Below are 18,134 nucleotides of genomic sequence, written 5' to 3'. Positions count from 1 at the left end.
CCATAGAGACCCAGAGAGATACACAGAGACCCATAGAGACCCAAAGAGATACATATAGACCCATAACGACCCAAAGAGATACATATAGATCCATAGAGACCCAGAGAGATACACAGAGACCCATAGAGACCCAAAGAGATACATAAAGACCCATAGAGATATACAGATACATATAGTCCCATAGAGACCCATAGAGATACACAGAGACCCATAGAGACCCATAGAGATAGACAGAGACCCATGGAGACCCATAGAGATACACAGAGACCCATAGAGACCCATAAAGATACACAGAGACCCATAGAGACCCATAGAGATACACAGAGACCAATAGAGACCTATAGAGATGCACATAGACCGATAGAGACCCATAGAGATGCACAGATACATAGAGATCCATAGAGACCCATCGAGATACATAGAGATACACAGAGACACACAGAGACCCATAGAGACCCATAGAGATACATATAAGTGCATAGAGACCCAGAGAGATACACAGAGACCCATAGAGTCCCAAAGAGATAAATAAAGACCCATAGAGATATACAGATACATATAGACCGATAGAGACCCATAGAGATACACAGAGACCCATAGAGACCCATAGAGATAACCAGAGACCCATAGAGACACCTAGAGATAGATATAGAACCATAGAGACCCTTTGAGATACACAGTGACCCATAGAGACCCATAGAGATACACAAAAACCCATAAAGACCCATAGAGATTCACAGAGACCCATTGAGACACATAGAGATACACAGAGACCCATAAAGACCCATAGAGATACATAGAGACCCATAAAGATACATATAGTCCCATAGAGACCCACAGAGATAAACAGAGACCCATAGAGAATCATAGAGATACACGGAGACCAATAGAGACCCATAGAGATACAAAGACCCATGAAGACCCATAGAGATACACAGAGACCCAAAGAGACCCGTAGAGATACACAGAGACCCATAGAGACCCATAGAGATACATATAGACCTATAGAGACCCATAGATATCCACAGAGACCCATAGAGACCCATAGAGGTACAGAGAGACCCATAGAGACCCATAGAGATAAACAGAGACCCATAGAGACCCAAAGAGATACATATAGATCCATAGAGACCCAGAGAGATACACACAGACCCATAGAGACCCATAGAGATACATATAGATCCCTCGAGACCCAGAGAGATACACAGAGACCCATAGAAACCCAAAGAGATAAATAAAGACCCATAGAGATAGACAGATACATATAGACCCATAGAGACCCATAGAGATACACAGAGACCCATAGAGACCCATAGAGATACACAGAGACCCATAGAGCCCCATAGAGATACACAGAGACCAATAGAGACCCATAGAGATACATAAAGACCCATAGAGATAGACAGATAAATAGAGACCCATAGAGACCCACAGAGATACACAGAGACCCATAGAGACCCATAGAGATACACAGAGACCCAGAGACCCAAAGAGATACATATAGATCCATAGAGACCCAGAGAGATACACACAGACCCATAGAGACCCATAGAGATACATATAGATCCCTAGAGACCCAGAGAGATACACAGAGACCCATAGAGACCCAAAGAGATAAATAAAGACCCATAGAGATAGACAGATACATATAGACCCATAGATATCCATAGAGATACACAGAGGCCCATAGAGACCCATAGAGATACAAAGAGACCCATAGAGCCCCATAGAGATACACAGAGACCAATAGAGACCCATAGAGATACGTAAAGACCCATAGAAATAGACAGATACATAGAGACCCATAGAGACCCACAGAGATACACAGAGACCCATAGAGACCCATAGAGATACACAGAGACCAATAGAGACCTATAGAGATGCACATAGACCGATAGAGACCCATAGAGATGCACAGATACATAGAGATCCATAGAGACCCATCGAGATACATAGAGATACACAGAGACACACAGAGACCCATAGAGACCCATAGAGATACATATAGATCCATAGAGACCCAGAGAGATACACAGAGACCCATAGAGACCCAAAGAGATACATAAAGACCCATAGAGATATACAGATACATATAGTCCCATAGAGACCCATAGAGATACACAGAGACCCATAGAGACCCATAGAGATAGACAGAGACCCATGGAGACCCATAGAGATACACAGAGACCCATAGAGACCCATAAAGATACACAGAGACCCATAGAGACCCATAGAGATACACAGAGACCAATAGAGACCTATAGAGATGCACATAGACCGATAGAGACCCATAGAGATGCACAGATACATAGAGATCCATAGAGACCCATCGAGATACATAGAGATACACAGAGACACACAGAGACCCATAGAGACCCATAGAGATACATATAGATGCATAGAGACCCAGAGAGATACACAGAGACCCATAGAGTCCCAAAGAGATACATAAAGAGCCATAGAGATATACAGATACATATAGACCGATAGAGACCCATAGAGATACACAGAGACCCATAGAGACCCATAGAGATAACCAGAGACCCATAGAGACACCTAGAGATAGATATAGAACCATAGAGACCCTTTGAGATACACAGTGACCCATAGAGACCCATAGAGATACACAAAAACCCATAAAGACCCATAGAGATTCACAGAGACCCATTGAGACACATAGAGATACACAGAGACCCATAAAGACCCATAGAGATACATAGAGACCCATAAAGATACATATAGTCCCATAGAGACCCACAGAGATACACAGAGACCCATAGAGACCCATAGAGATACACGGAGACCAATAGAGACCCATAGAGATACAAAGACCCATGAAGACCCATAGAGATACACAGAGACCCAAAGAGACCCGTAGAGATACACAGAGACCCATAGAGACCCATAGAGATACATATAGACCTATAGAGACCCATAGATATCCACAGAGACCCATAGAGACCCATAGAGGTACAGAGAGACCCATAGAGACCCATAGAGATAAACAGAGACCCATAGAGACCCAAAGAGATACATATAGATCCATAGAGACCCAGAGAGATACACACAGACCCATAGAGACCCATAGAGATACATATAGATCCCTCGAGACCCAGAGAGATACACAGAGACCCATAGAGACGCAAAGAGATAAATAAAGACCCATAGAGATAGACAGATACATATAGACCCATAGAGACCCATAGAGATACACAGAGACCCATAGAGACCCATAGAGATACACAGAGACCCATAGAGCCCCATAGAGATACACAGAGACCAATAGAGACCCATAGAGATACATAAAGACCCATAGAGATAGACAGATACATAGAGACCCATAGAGACCCACAGAGATACACAGAGACCCATAGAGACCCATAGAGATACACAGAGACCCAGAGACCCAAAGAGATACATATAGATCCATAGAGACCCAGAGAGATACACACAGACCCATAGAGACCCATAGAGATACATATAGATCCCTAGAGACCCAGAGAGATACACAGAGACCCATAGAGACCCAAAGAGATAAATAAAGACCCATAGAGATAGACAGATACATATAGACCCATAGATACCCATAGAGATACACAGAGGCCCATAGAGACCCATAGAGATACAAAGAGACCCATAGAGCCCCATAGAGATACACAGAGACCAATAGAGACCCATAGAGATACGTAAAGACCCATAGAAATAGACAGATACATAGAGACCCATAGAGACCCACAGAGATACACAGAGACCCATAGAGACCCATAGAGATACACAGAGACCAATAGAGACCTATAGAGATGCACATAGACCGATAGAGACCCATAGAGATGCACAGATACATAGAGATCCATAGAGACCCATCGAGATACATAGAGATACACAGAGACACACAGAGACCCATAGAGACCCATAGAGATACATATAGATCCATAGAGACCCAGAGAGATACACAGAGACCCATAGAGTTCTAAAGAGATACATAAAGACCCATAGAGATATACAGATACATATAGACCAATAGAGACCCATAGAGATACACAGAGACCCATAGAGACCCATAGAGATAACCAGAGACCCATAGAGACACCTAGAGATAGATATAGAACCATAGAGACCTTTTGAGATACACAGCGACCCATAGAGACCCATAGAGATACACAAAAACCCATAAAGACCCATAGAGATTCATAGAGACCCATTGAGACACATAGAAATACACAGAGACCCATAAAGACCCATAGAGATACATAGAGACCCATAAATATACATATAGTCCCATAGAGACCCATAGAGATACACAGAGACCCATAGAGACCCATAGAGATACACGGAGACCAATAGATTCCCATAGAGATGGAAAGACCCATGAAGACCCATAGAGATACACAGAGAACCAAAGAGACCCGTAGAGATACACAGAGACCCATAGAGACCCATAGAGATACATATAGACCTATAGAGACCCATAGATATACACAGAGACCCATAGAGACCCATAGAGATACAGAGAGACCCATAAAGACCCATAGAGATACACAGAGACCCATAGAGACCCAAAGAGATACATATAGACCCATAAAGACCCAAAGAGATACATATAGATCCATAGAGACCCAGAGAGATACACAGAGACCCATAGAGACCCAAAGAGATACATAAAGACCCATAAAGACCCAAAGAGATACATATAGATCCATAGAGACCCAGAGAGATACACAGAGACCCATAGAGACCCATAGAGATACACAGAGACCCATAGAGACCCATAGAGATAAACAGAGACCAATAGAGACATTTAGAGATGCACATAGACCGATAGAGACCCATAGAGATGCACAGATACATAGAGATCCATAGAGACCCATCGAGATACATAGAGATACACAGAGACACACAGAGACCCATAGAGACCCATAGAGATACATATAGATCCATAGAGACCCAGAGAGATACACAGAGACCCATAGAGTCCCAAAGAGATACATAAAGACCCATAGAGATATACAGATACATATAGACCGATAGAGACCCATAGAGATACACAGAGACCCATAGAGACCCATAGAGATAACCAGAGACCCATAGAGACACCTAGAGATAGATATAGAACCATAGAGACCCTTTGAGATACACAGTGACCCATAGAGACCCATAGAGATACACAAAAAACCCATAAAGACCCATAGAGATTCACAGAGACCCATTGAGACACATAGAGATACACAGAGACCCATAAAGACCCATAGAGATACATAGAGACCCATAAAGTTACATATAGTCCCATAGAGACCCACAGAGATACACAGAGACCCATAGAGACCCATAGAGATACATATAGACCTATAGAGACCCATAGATATACACAGAGACCCATAGAGACCCATAGAGATACAGAGAGACCCATAAAGACCCATAGAGATACACAGACACCCATATAGACCCAAAGAGATACATAAAGACCCATAAAGACCCAAAGAGATACATATAAATCCATAGAGACCCAGAGAGATACACAGAGACCGATAGAGACCCAAAGAGATACATAAAGACCCATAGAGATATACAGATACATATAGACCCATAGAGATCCATAGAGATACACAGAAACCCATAGAGACCCATAGAGATAGACAGAGACCCATGGAGACCCATAGAGATACACAGAGACCCATAGAGACCCATAGAGATACACAGAGACCCATAGAGACCCATAGAGATACACAGAGACCAATAGAGACATTTAGAGATGCACATAGACCGATAGAGACCCATAGAGATGCACAGATACATAGAGATCCATAGAGACCCATCGAGATACATAGAGATACACAGAGACACACAGAGACCCATAGAGACCCATAGAGATACATATAGATCCATAGAGACCCAGAGAGATACACAGAGACCCATAGAGTCCCAAAGAGATACATAAAGACCCATAGAGATATACAGATACATATAGACCGATAGAGACCCATAGAGATACACAGAGACCCATAGAGACACCTAGAGATAGATATAGAACCATAGAGACCCTTTGAGATACACAGTGACCCATAGAGACCCATAGAGATACACAGAGACCCATAAAGACCCATAGAGATACATAGAGACCCGTAAAGATACATATAGTCCCATATAGACCCACAGAGATACACAGAGACCCATAGAGACCCATAGAGATACACAGAGACCAATAGAGACCCATAGATATCCACAGAGACCCATAGAGACCCATAGAGGTACAGAGAGACCCATAGAGACCCATAGAGATACACAGAGACCCATAGAGACCCAAAGAGATACATATAGATCCATAGAGACCCAGAGAGATACACACAGACCCATAGAGACCCATAGAGATACATATAGATTCCTAGAGACCCAGAGAGATACACAGAGACCCATAGAGACCCAAAGAGATAAATAAAGACCCATAGAGATAGACAGATACATATAGACCCATAGAGACCCATAGAGATACACAGAGACCCATAGAGACCCATAGAGATACACAGAGACCCATAGAGCCCCATAGAGATACACAGAGACCAATAAAGACCCATAGAGATACATAAAGACCCATAGAGATAGACAGATACATAGAGACCCATAGAGACCCACAGAGATACACAGAGACCCATAGAGACCCATAGAGATACACAGAGACCCATAGAGACCCAAAGAGATACATATAGATCCATAGAGACCGAGAGAGATACACACAGACCCATAGAGACCCATAGAGATACATATAGATTCCTAGAAACCCAGAGAGATACACAGAGACCCATAGAGACCCAAAGAGATAAATAAAGACCCATAGAGATATACAGATACATATAGACCCATAGAGACCCATAGAGATACACAGAGACCCATAGAGACCCATAGAGATACACAGAGACCCATAGAGCCCCATAGAGATACACACAGACCAATAGAGACCCATAGAGATACATAAAGACCCATAGAGATAGACAGATACATAGAGACCCATAGAGACCCACAGAGATACACAGAGACCCATAGAGACCCATAGAGATACACAGAGACCAATAGAGACCTATAGAGATGCACATAGACCGATAGAGACCCATAGAGATGCACAGATACATAGAGATCCATAGAGACCCATCGAGATACATAGAGATACACAGAGTCACACAGAGACCCATAGAGACCCATAGAGATAGACATATATATATATAGACCGATAGAGACCCATAGAGATACACAGACACCCATAGAGACCCATAGAGACACACAGAGACCCATAGAGACCCAGAGAGATACATAGAGACCAATAGAGACCCATAGAGATACATAAAGACCCATAGAGATGCAGAGATACATAGAGACCCATAGAGACCCATCGAGATACACAGAGACCCATAGAGATCCATACAGACCCATGAGATACACAGAGACCCATAGAGACCAATAGAGACCTATCGAGATGCACATATACACATAGTGACCCATAAAGATGCACATTGACCCATAGAGACCCATAGAGATACACAGAGACCCATAGAGACCTATAGAGATACACACAGACCCATAAAGACCCATAGAGATACACAGATACATAGAGACCCATAGAGACCTATAGAGATGCACATAGACCCATAGAGACCCGTAAAGATGCACGTAGATACATAGATATATAAACCCATATAGACCCATAGAAATACACAGAGACCCATAGAGATACACAGAGACCGATAAAGAACCATAGAGACACACAGATACATAGAGCCCCATAGAGATGCACAGAGACCCATAGAGACCCATAGAGATACACAGAGACGCATAGAGACCTATAGAGATACATAAAGACCCATAGAGACCCATAGACATATACGTAGATAGAGAGAGACCCATAGAGATGTACATAGATACATAGAGACCCATTGAGATACACAGATACAGAGATGCATAGAGATGCACATAGACCCATAGAGACCCATAGAGATGCATAGAGACCCATAGAGCCCCAGAGAGATACACAGAGACCCATAGAGACCTATAGAGATACACAGAGACCTATAAAGACCTATAGAGATACACAAAGACCCATAGAGACCCAGAGAGATACACAGAGACCCATAGAGACCTATAGAGATACACAGAGACCCATAGAGACCCAGAAAGATACACAGAGACCCATAGAGACCCAAAGAGATACATAAAGACCCATAGAGATAGACAGATACATAGAGACCCATAGAGACCCACAGAGATACACAGAGACCCATAGAGACCCATAGAGATACACAGAGACCCATAGAGACCCAAAGAGATACATATAGATCCATAGAGACCGAGAGAGATACACACAGACCCATAGAGACCCATAGAGATACATATAGATTCCTAGAGACCCAGAGAGATACACAGAGACCCATAGAGACCCATAGAGATACACAGAGACCCATAGAGACCCAAAGAGATACATATAGATCCATAGAGACCGAGAGAGATACACACAGACCCATAGAGACCCATAGAGATACATATAGATTCCTAGAGACCCAGAGAGATACACAGAGACCCATAGAGACCCAAAGAGATAAATAAAGACCCATAGAGATATACAGATACATATAGTCCCATAGAGACCCACAGAGATACACAGAGACCCATAGAGACCCATAGAGATACATATAGACCTATAGAGACCCATAGATATACACAGAGACCCATAGAGACCCATAGAGATACAGAGAGACCCATAAAGACCCATAGAGATACACAGACACCCATATAGACCCAAAGAGATACATATAGACCCATAAAGACCCAAAGAGATACATATAAATCCATAGAGACCCAGAGAGATACACAGAGACTGATAGAGACCCAAAGAGATACATAAAGACCCATAGAGATATACAGATACATATAGACCCATAGAGATCCATAGAGATACACAGAGACCCATAGAGACCCATAGAGATAGACAGAGACCCATGGAGACCCATAGAGATACACAGAGACCCATAGAGACCCATAGAGATACACAGAGACCCATAGAGACCCATAGAGATACACAGAGACCAATAGAGACATTTAGAGATGCACATAGACCGATAGAGACCCATAGAGATGCACAGATACATAGAGATCCATAGAGACCCATCGAGATACATAGAGATACACAGAGACACACAGAGACCCATAGAGACCCATAGAGATACATATAGATCCATAGAGACCCAGAGAGATACACAGAGACCCATAGAGTCCCAAAGAGATACATAAAGACCCATAGAGATATACAGATACATATAGACCGATAGAGACCCATAGAGATACACAGAGACCCATAGAGACACCTAGAGATAGATATAGAACCATAGAGACCCTTTGAGATACACAGTGACCCATAGAGACCCATAGAGATACACAGAGACCCATAAAGACCCATAGAGATACATAGAGACCCGTAAAGATACATATAGTCCCATATAGACCCACAGAGATACACAGAGACCCATAGAGACCCATAGAGATACACAGAGACCAATAGAGACCCATAGAGATACAAAGACCCATGAAGACCCATAGAGATACAAAGAGACCCAAAGAGACCCGTAGAGATACACAGAGACCCATAGAGACCCATAGAGATACATATAGTCCTATAGAGTCCCATAGATATCCACAGAGACCCATAGAGACCCATAGAGGTACAGAGAGACCCATAGAGACCCATAGAGATACACAGAGACCCATAGAGACCCAAAGAGATACATATAGATCCATAGAGACCCAGAGAGATACACACAGACCCATAGAGACCCATAGAGATACATATAGATTCCTAGAGACCCAGAGAGATACACAGAGACCCATAGAGACCCAAAGAGATAAATAAAGACCCATAGAGATAGACAGATACATATAGACCCATAGAGACCCATAGAGATACACAGAGACCCATAGAGACCCATAGAGATACACAGAGACCCATAGAGCCCCATAGAGATACACAGAGACCAATAAAGACCCATAGAGATACATAAAGACCCATAGAGATAGACAGATACATAGAGACCCATAGAGACCCACAGAGATACACAGAGACCCATAGAGACCCATAGAGATACACAGAGACCCATAGAGACCCAAAGAGATACATATAGATCCATAGAGACCGAGAGAGATACACACAGACCCATAGAGACCCATAGAGATACATATAGATTCCTAGAAACCCAGAGAGATACACAGAGACCCATAGAGACCCAAAGAGATAAATAAAGACCCATAGAGATATACAGATACATATAGACCCATAGAGACCCATAGAGATACACAGAGACCCATAGAGACCCATAGAGATACACAGAGACCCATAGAGCCCCATAGAGATACACACAGACCAATAGAGACCCATAGAGATACATAAAGACCCATAGAGATAGACAGATACATAGAGACCCATAGAGACCCACAGAGATACACAGAGACCCATAGAGACCCATAGAGATACACAGAGACCAATAGAGACCTATAGAGATGCACATAGACCGATAGAGACCCATAGAGATGCACAGATACATAGAGATCCATAGAGACCCATCGAGATACATAGAGATACACAGAGTCACACAGAGACCCATAGAGACCCATAGAGATAGACATATATATATATATAGACCGATAGAGACCCATAGAGATACACAGACACCCATAGAGACCCATAGAGACACACAGAGACCCATAGAGACCCAGAGAGATACATAGAGACCAATAGAGACCCATAGAGATACATAAAGACCCATAGAGATGCAGAGATACATAGAGACCCATAGAGACCCATCGAGATACACAGAGACCCATAGAGATCCATACAGACCCATGAGATACACAGAGACCCATAGAGACCAATAGAGACCTATCGAGATGCACATATACACATAGTGACCCATAAAGATGCACATTGACCCATAGAGACCCATAGAGATACACAGAGACCCATAGAGACCTATAGAGATACACACAGACCCATAAAGACACATAGAGATACACAGATACATAGAGACCCATAGAGACCTATAGAGATGCACATAGACCCATAGAGACCCGTAAAGATGCACGTAGATACATAGATATATAAACCCATATAGACCCATAGAAATACACAGAGACCCATAGAGATACACAGAGACCGATAAAGAACCATAGAGACACACAGATACATAGAGCCCCATAGAGATGCACAGAGACCCATAGAGACCCATAGAGATACACAGAGACGCATAGAGACCTATAGAGATACATAAAGACCCATAGAGACCCATAGACATATACGTAGATAGAGAGAGACCCATAGAGATGTACATAGATACATAGAGACCCATTGAGATACACAGATACAGAGATGCATAGAGATTCACATAGACCCATAGAGACCCATAGAGATGCATAGAGACCCATAGAGACCCAGAGAGATACACAGAGACCCATAGAGACCTATAGAGATACACAGAGACCTATAAAGACCTATAGAGATACACAAAGACCCATAGAGACCCAGAGAGATACACAGAGACCCATAGAGACCTATAGAGATACACAGAGACCCATAGAGACCCAGAAAGATACACAGAGACCCATAGAGACCCAAAGAGATACATAAAGACCCATAGAGATAGACAGATACATAGAGACCCATAGAGACCCACAGAGATACACAGAGACCCATAGAGACCCATAGAGATACACAGAGACCCATAGAGACCCAAAGAGATACATATAGATCCATAGAGACCGAGAGAGATACACACAGACCCATAGAGACCCATAGAGATACATATAGATTCCTAGAGACCCAGAGAGATACACAGAGACCCATAGAGACCCAAAGAGATAAATAAAGACCCATAGAGATATACAGATATATATAGACCCATAGAGACCCATAGAGATACATAGAGACCCATAGAGACCCATAGAGATACACAGAGACCCATAGAGCCCCATAGAGATACACACAGACCAATAGAGACCCATAGAGATACATAAAGACTCATAGAGATAGACAGATACATAGAGACCCATAGAGACCCACAGAGATACACAGAGACCCATAGAGACCCATAGAGATACACAGAGACCAATAGAGACCTATAGAGATGCACATAGACCGATAGAGACCCATAGAGATGCACAGATACATAGAGATCCATAGAGACCCATCGAGATACATAGAGATACACAGAGTCACACAGAGACCCATAGAGACCCATAGAGATAGACATATATATATAGACCGATAGAGACCCATAGAGATACACAGACACCCATAGAGACCCATAGAGACACACAGAGACCCATAGAGACCCAGAGAGATACATAGAGACCAATAGAGACCCATAGAGATACATAAAGACCCATAGAGATGCAGAGATACATAGAGACCCATAGAGACCCATCGAGATACACAGAGACCCATAGAGATCCATACAGACCCATGAGATACACAGAGACCCATAGAGACCAATAGAGACCTATCGAGATGCACATATACACATAGTGACCCATAAAGATGCACATTGACCCATAGAGACCCATAGAGATACACAGAGACCCATAGAGACCTATAGAGATACACACAGACCCATAAAGACCCATAGAGATACACAGATACATAGAGACCCATAGAGACCTATAGAGATGCACATAGACCCATAGAGACCCGTAAAGATGCACGTAGATACATAGATATATAAACCCATATAGACCCATAGAAATACACAGAGACCCATAGAGATACACAGAGACCGATAAAGAACCATAGAGACACACAGATACATAGAGCCCCATAGAGATGCACAGAGACCCATAGAGACCCATAGAGATACACAGAGACGCATAGAGACCTATAGAGATACATAAAGACCCATAGAGACCCATAGACATATACGTAGATAGAGAGAGACCCATAGAGATGTACATAGATACATAGAGACCCATTGAGATACACAGATACAGAGATGCATAGAGATGCACATAGACCCATAGAGACCCATAGAGATGCATAGAGACCCATAGAGAGCCAGAGAGATACACAGAGACCCATAGAGACCTATAGCGATACACAGAGACCTATAAAGACCTATAGAGATACACAAAGACCCATAGAGACCCAGAGAGATACACAGAGACCCATAGAGACCTATAGAGATACACAGAGACCCATAGAGACCCAGAAAGATACACAGAGACCCATAGAGACCCAAAGAGATACATAAAGACCCATAGAGATAGACAGATACATAGAGACCCATAGAGACCCACAGAGATACACAGAGACCCATAGAGACCCATAGAGATACACAGAGACCCATAGAGACCCAAAGAGATACATATAGATCCATAGAGACCGAGAGAGATACACACAGACCCATAGAGACCCATAGAGATACATATAGATTCCTAGAGACCCAGAGAGATACACAGAGACCCATAGAGACCCAAAGAGATAAATAAAGACCCATAGAGATATACAGATACATATAGACCCATAGAGACCCATAGAGATACACAGAGACCCATAGAGACCCATAGAGATACACAGAGACCCATAGAGCCCCATAGAGATACACACAGACCAATAGAGACCCATAGAGATACATAAAGACCCATAGAGATAGACAGATACATAGAGACCCATAGAGACCCACAGAGATACACAGAGACCCATAGAGACCCATAGAGATACACAGAGACCAATAGAGACCTATAGAGATGCACATAGACCGATAGAGACCCATAGAGATGCACAGATACATAGAGATCCATAGAGACCCATCGAGATACATAGAGATACACAGAGTCACACAGAGACCCATAGAGACCCATAGAGATAGACAGATATATATATATAGACCGATAGAGACCCATAGAGATACACAGACACCCATAGAGACCCATAGAGACACACAGAGACCCATAGAGACCCAGAGAGATACATAGAGACCAATAGAGACCCATAGAGATACATAAAGACCCATAGAGATGCAGAGATACATAGAGACCCATAGAGACCCATCGAGATACACAGAGACCCATAGAGATCCATACAGACCCATGAGATACACAGAGACTCATAGAGACCAATAGAGACCTATCGAGATGCACATATACACATAGTGACCCATAAAGTTGCACATTGACCCATAGAGACCCATAGAGATACACAGAGACCCATAGAGACCTATAGAGATACACACAGACCCATAAAGACCCATAGAGATACACAGATACATAGAGACCCATAGAGACCTATAGAGATGCACATAGACCCATAGAGACCCGTAAAGATGCACGTAGATACATAGATATATAAACCCATATAGACCCATAGAAATACACAGAGACCCATAGAGATACACAGAAACCGATAAAGAACCATAGAGACACACAGATACATAGAGCCCCATAGAGATGCACAGAGACCCATAGAGACCCATAGAGATACACAGAGACGCATAGAGACCTATAGAGATACATAAAGACCCATAGAGACCCATAGACATATACGTAGATAGAGAGAGACCCATAGAGATGTACATAGATACATAGAGACCCATTGAGATACACAGATACAGAGATGCATAGAGATGCACATAGACCCATAGAGACCCATAGAGATGCATAGAGACCCATAGAGACCCAGAGAGATACACAGAGACCCATAGAGACCTATAGAGATACACAGAGACCTATAAAGACCTATAGAGATACACAAAGACCCATAGAGACCCAGAGAGATACACAGAGACCCATAGAGACCTATAGAGATACACAGAGACCCATAGAGACCCAGAAAGATACACAGAGACCCATAGAGACCCAAAGAGATACATAAAGACCCATAGAGATAGACAGATACATATAGAACCATAGAGACCCATAGAGATACACAGAGACCCATAGAGACCCATAGAGATACACAGAGACCCATAGAGCCCCATAGAGATACACAGAGACCAATAGACACCCATAGAGATACATACAGACCCATAGAGATAGACAGATACATAGAGACCCATAGAGACGCATAGAGATACACAGAGACCCATAGAGACCCATAGAGACACACAGACACCCATAGAGACCCATAGAGATACATATAGATCCATAGAGACCCAGAGAGATACACAGAGACACATAGAGCCCCAGAGAGATACACAGAGACAAAATAGAGACCCAAAGAGATAGATAAAGACCCATAGAGATAGACAGATACATAGAGACCCATAGAGACCCATAGAGATACATAAAGACCCATAAAGACCCATAGAGATACACAGAGACCAATAGAGACCTATAGAGATACACATAGACCAATAGAGACCCAAAGAGATGCACAGATACATAGAGATCCTTAGAGACCCATCGAGATATATAGAGATACACAGAGACCAAAAAAACCTATAGAGATACACAGATACATAGAGACCCATAGTGACCTATAGAGATGCACATAGAACCATAGAGACACATAAAGATGCACATAGATACTTAGATATATAGATCCATAGAGACCCATAGAAATACACAAAGACCCATAGAGATACAAAGACACCGATAAAGAACCATAGAGACACACAGATACATAGAGACCCATAGAGATGCACAGAGATGCATAGCGACCTATAGAGATACATAGAGATCCATAGAGACCCATAGAGATATACATAGATAGATAGAGACCCATTGAGATGCGCAGATACAGCGATCCATAGAGATATACATAGACCCATAGAGACCCACAGAGATGCAGATCGAGCGATAGAGACCTTTAGAGATACAAAGAGATCCATAGAGACCGAACGAGATAAATAGAGAACCATAGGGATACACATAGATACATATACATACATAGAGACCCATAGAGATACACATAGATACATAGACATACATAGAGACACATAGAGATACTCTCAGATACATAGAGATCCATATAGACACATAGAGATACACTAAGATACATAGACATCCATAGAGACCCATAGAGATATACTAAGATACATAGAAATCCATAGAGACCCATAGAGATACACTCAGATACATAGACATCCATAGAGACCCATAGAGATACGCTCAGATACATAGAGATCGATAGAGACCAATAGAGATACACATAGATACATAGATATCCATAGAGATCCATAGAAATACACTCAGATACATAGACATGCATAGAGACCCATAGAGATACTCTCAGATACATAGACATCCATAGAGATCCATAGAGATGTACTCGTATACATAGACATCCATAGAGACCCATAAAGATACACTCAGATACATAAACATCCATAGGGACCCATAGAGATACACTCAGATACATAGAGATCCATAGAGACCCATAGAGATACAATCAGATACATAGACACCCATAGACTCATAGAGATACATCTAGATACATAGATATCCATAGAGACCCATAGAGATATACTCAGATACATAGACATCCATAGAGACCCATAGAGATACACTCAGATACATAGACATCCATAGAGACCCATTGAGATACACTCAGATACATAGACATCCATAGAGACCCATAGAAATACACATAGATAGATAAACATCCATAGAGACCTATAGAGATACACCCAGATACATTGACATCCATAGAGACCCATAGAGATACACATAGATACATAGACATCCATAGAGACCCATAGAGATACACTCAGATATATAGACATCTATAGAGACCGATAAAGATACACTCAGATACATAGACATCCATAGAGACCCATAGAGATACACATAGATACATAGAGACCCATAGAGATACACATAGATACATAGACATCCATAGAGACCCATAGAGATACACTCAGATACATTGAGATCCATAGTGACCCATAGAGATACACTCAGATACATAGAGATTTATAGAGACCCATAGAGATACATCAGATACATAGAAATACATAGAGATCCATAGAGACCCATAGAGATACACTCAGATACATAGACATCCATAGAGACCCATAGAGATACACTGAGATACATAGAGATACATAGAGATCCATAGATACCCATAGAGATACACTCAGATACATAGACATCCATATAGACCCATAAAGATACACTCACATACATAGATATCCATAGAGACCCATAGAGATACATGAGATGCATAGAGATACATAGAGACCTATAGAGACCCATAGAGATACACTCCAATACATAGACATCCATAGAGACCCATAGAGATACTCTCAGATACATAGAGATACATTGAGATTCATAGAGACTCATAGAGATACATCAGATACATAGAGACACATAGAGATCCATAGAGACCCATAGAGATACACTCAGATACATAGACATCCATAGAGACCCGTAGAGATACACTCAGATACATAGAGATACATTGAGATTCATAGAGTCCCATAGAGATACATCAGATACATAGAGACACATAGAGATCCATAGAGACCCCTAGAGATACACTCAGATACATAGACATCCATAGAGACCCATAGAGATACACTCAGATTCATAGAGATACATAGAAATCCATAGAGACTCATAGAGATACACTCAGATACATAGACATCCATAGAGACCCATAGAGAAACACTCAGATACATAGCCATCCATAGAGACCCATAAAGATACACTCAGATACATAGACATCCATAGAGACCCATAGAGATACACTCAGATACATAGACATCCATAGAGACCCATAGAGATACACTCAGATACATCATATCCATAGAGACCCATAGAGATACACTCAGATACATAGAGATGCATTGAGATCTTTAGAGACCCATAGAGATACATCAGATACATAGAGTCACATAGAGATCCATAGAGACCCATAGAGATACACTCAGATACATAGACACCCATAGAGACCTATAGAGATATACTCAGATACATAGAGATACATAGAGATGCATAGAGACCCATAGAGATGCAGTCAGATACATAGACTTCCAAAGAGACCCATAGAGATACACATAGATACATAGACATCCATAGAGACCCATAGAGATACACTCAGATACATAGAGATACATAGAGATCCATAGAGACCCATAGAGATACATCAGATACATAGACATCCATAGAGACCC

At 42.1% G+C, this 18,134-nt stretch overlaps 1 protein-coding gene across 1 annotated transcript in view; it reads left to right on the top strand.

Annotated features, from left to right (window-relative positions):
- Positions 1-18,134, top strand: part of LOC142923346 (uncharacterized) — a 41,479-nt gene that overhangs the window by 21,210 nt on the left and 2,135 nt on the right. The window lies entirely within an intron of this gene.

This window comes from Petromyzon marinus, unplaced genomic scaffold (assembly GCF_048934315.1).
Source record: "Petromyzon marinus isolate PM22_M1 ecotype Great Lakes invasive population unplaced genomic scaffold, UKy_Petmar_22M1.pri1.0 PM_Scaffold_434, whole genome shotgun sequence".
NCBI classification, from domain to species: Eukaryota; Metazoa; Chordata; class Hyperoartia; order Petromyzontiformes; family Petromyzontidae; genus Petromyzon; species Petromyzon marinus.
The sequence above is the reverse complement of the archived record's forward strand: the minus strand, read 5'-3'. Positions and strand labels throughout refer to the sequence as shown.